Source organism: Orcinus orca, chromosome 6 (assembly GCF_937001465.1).
Source record: "Orcinus orca chromosome 6, mOrcOrc1.1, whole genome shotgun sequence".
Lineage (NCBI taxonomy): Eukaryota > Metazoa > Chordata > Mammalia > Artiodactyla > Delphinidae > Orcinus > Orcinus orca.
Window position 1 is genome coordinate 48859475 of NC_064564.1, and position 3546 is coordinate 48863020.

Here is a 3546-nt window from a genome sequence, read left to right on the forward strand (position 1 = left end):
AGAGGCCTTTCCTGTAAGGTGGTATCACCCTCACTACCACCTAGGTATGTATCCCTTATGTCATTTAATTTTTCTTCATAGCACTTATCATGATCTGATATCTTTTTGTTTATTTTTTTATTGTGTATCTCTCTTGACTTAAACCTTGGTCTAGCAGCGTCTTGGTCTGTTTTTTCATTTCTGCATCTCCAGTGCCTAGAAAAATAGTACCAGGTACATAACAGATAATAAATATTGGCTGAGTAAGTAAATTACTGAATCAATAAAGGAATGGATGAATGAATATCTTTTTCCTTCATTGCCTTTCTGGCAAATGGGAATAATGCAACCTATCTCATCTGCTAATAGCATTAAATAAGAATGTGTGTAAGGTGCCACTTAATGTATTGCTTTGTGCGCTGGTGGTATTTAGTAAATGTTTGCTAGATAAATCTGAATCTAGCTGAAGGTGAATGGAAAATGGTAATTCATGTGAGGGTTTTAGGGGACTAACGATAACTTCTGTGCCAGAGTTTTCTAATACTACAAAGAGAATGCTAGATACCATGGTGTCATTTATTGAGTGGTAATTTTATAAACAGAATATTAACGAAACAAGAGTCACATTCCTTCTTTAAAATAGAGTGTATGTTTAATCAGAGACTGAGATAATGATTTTTCATCTTAGGGCTCCTGTTATTGGACAGTATCATGGGACGACCTTAGGTATTGGGGTCCCAGCGTCTGAACTTGAATTCTGGCTCTGCCCTTTAGTGAGGGTGGGTAATTTCAGATAAGTCATTTACCCTCTTGTTGAGCCTTAGCTTCTTCATTTGTAGGAGAACATCATTATAAATAGCTATAGCTCAGATTTGATATAAGAATCACGTGTGCTCATTTTATAAAACAGTGAGTGTTCGTTGCTGCTGCTCTTTTTACTGCTATTACTACGAGTACCACCACTGCTGCTGCCAGTACCACCACTACTTCTACCAAGCAACATCCTCTGGAAATTTCCAAGCCAAGCTATAAGGAAAAAATGCTACCCACTGTTTATTTCTCTCATAAACTTTTAGCAGATCTCAAAGTCTAAAGGGAAGCTGGAACCAGGACCAATTGCAGTAACTGATTGTATACACTGACAGAACCTGGAAGCCGCTCTTGCCACCAGTAAGTCATCCTTCGGGTCCTGTAACGCTGATCTCCACATCCCCTTAGGATTCTCCTGCTACCTGAGAGAGGTTCCAGCACAGTCTCACACATCTTTAGGACTGCGTCCATTAGCAAACAAGGTTGTTGACTTGCACGTGTAGAACTGCAGATGTTGCACGTTGCTGGTTTATTAACGTTCTGTTTCTGCTTCCCACGTGTGTGTTTTTCAGAAGGTAAGCAAGCAGCTTTGCACAAATCAGTCTTTCCTATTGAGCCAAGACCATTTCAAGAAAAAGTCTGGAGGAGTGACCTCCGCACGCCTTGGAAGGGAGAGTCAGTAAGACAGTGCGACCCTGACCACAAAGCAGAATCCAAGGAGCCATTTTTGAAAGTGAATCATGAATTTTTATTCCACAGCTAAAAAGGTATATTTGTTTATGCTCTGTTTTCCTGAGGACTTGAAAAGAGCTAACAGCTTCTCTTGGGTGCTCTTTCTTACCCACCTCTGCTCTCTTTCTTTTGCTATTCCTTCATTTCTTTTTGGAGAGATCACAGCAAACTGTGTGTGTGTGTGTGTGTGTGTGTGTGTGTTCTCAGCAAGCACTAGAAAGAAAAGGTAGCCCCCTTAAAATAGAATTACTGGGAACGTGTCTCCTTAAAAGAAGCTGAGATAACAGATTTCATTAAAACTGTGCTTTAATGGAATTGAAGGGAACTCTATCATTAAGATGTGTTTGCAGAAGGTATGTAGAAAGTGATTTTAATTACTGAGTGTTTCTAAATATATCCACCCACTCCTCCCCAGCCAAGTCATGCAGATCTGTAGTTCCAGGAGAAACTGTATCATATTGTTGAAGGGTGACTAGAGATATTCAAACTGACCATGATTTGGTAAGGTCTCTGCTTAATTAACCAGAACAGAGACAAAACTAGAATTTTCGACCTGTATAGTAGAATAGAATTTTGAAATATGCTTAGCAGTTTTGCTATAACCTATATGCAGAAATGTAGAATAGGCAATGCTCAGATTTCAGGTTTCGTAATTGAATTCTGTGAGGCGCAGATATACCTCCAAACAGTTTTGGAGATTTTGTTTTCGGGGTATCCTGCTTTCCAGGAAGTCAGGCCCTGGGGTGTAGCCTGCAGTGGTGCAGATGTGACCCAAGAGCTCAGAGCTGGAACAGGAAGAAGATGGTGAGCACCAGATGGGAACCTGCATGTCTTAGCAGATGGGTGGCCTGATAGCAGGATCTTGGCTTATGAAACCTCCCTTTAAAAAAGAGGTCCTCATCACATGAATGTGTGACAGTTGTAAGCACTCTTTGGGAAATAATGGATGATGATTGGGTAAGTTGATTTAGGTAAGTTAATACAGTAGAACCTGGAATGCTTGGCATGAGATTTTGACTTGATACATTTGGCAACTAGGAACGATTGCAGTTTTTCGGGAAGGGGATTGACAAGGCAAAAAGATGCTTAACATTAGAAGAATGCAAAAAGTATTAGGAGGACCAAAAAGACATTTAGGCTTCTAAGGTTAAGGACTGGGTCTTACTCATTTTGAAGCCCCTGGCGCCTACTCGCACGAAGTCTGGCACACAATTAGTACTCAATAGATGTTTGTTGAATGAGAAAAAGAACAATTCTATCTCATGGATATCCAAATGGATTCCTGAAGTTTAGGGTGATATGAGGAAGGTTTTTTTTCTGGTGAGAAATTATTACCCCATAAAATAGAAACTGAGGGAAAATGTGGAACACCTTGAGAGGTCTCTATGGGTTAGACTTGCTCTAGCCTAAATGTCAGAGGTAATTTTGCTGACTTTTCAACTCCAAGATGTATATGACATACTTAACTCTATTACATAGATGAAAAGTGCTAAAAAAAAAAACCCAACAACTAGCATGAACAGACACGGAGGAACGTTAAATGCCTATTGCTAAGTGCGGGGAGCCAGTCTAATTACACTGTATAGTTCCAACTACATGACGTTATGGAAAAGGTAAATCTATAGCGGTACTAAAATAAATAAATAAATAAATAAATCAAGGGTTGGGCGGGGAGGGCAGGAAGGTAAAATAGGTGAAGCACAGAGGATCTTTAGGGCATTGGAATTATTCTGTATGATACTGCAGTGGTGGATTCATGGTAGTACGCATTTGTCAAAACCCAGACAACTGTACAAACACAAAGAGTGAACTAATGTAAGCTATGGACTTCATTTAATAATAGTACGTCGTTTCATCAGGTGTAACAAATGTGTTGCACTAATGCAAGGTAATAATAGGGGAAGCTGGGTGGGGTGGATAGGAGAACCATCTGTACTTTCTGCTCAGATTTTACATAAACCTAAAACTACTCTAAACACTATTCTATCAGTTATTTTTTAAAAACTGTAAATCATCACAACATAG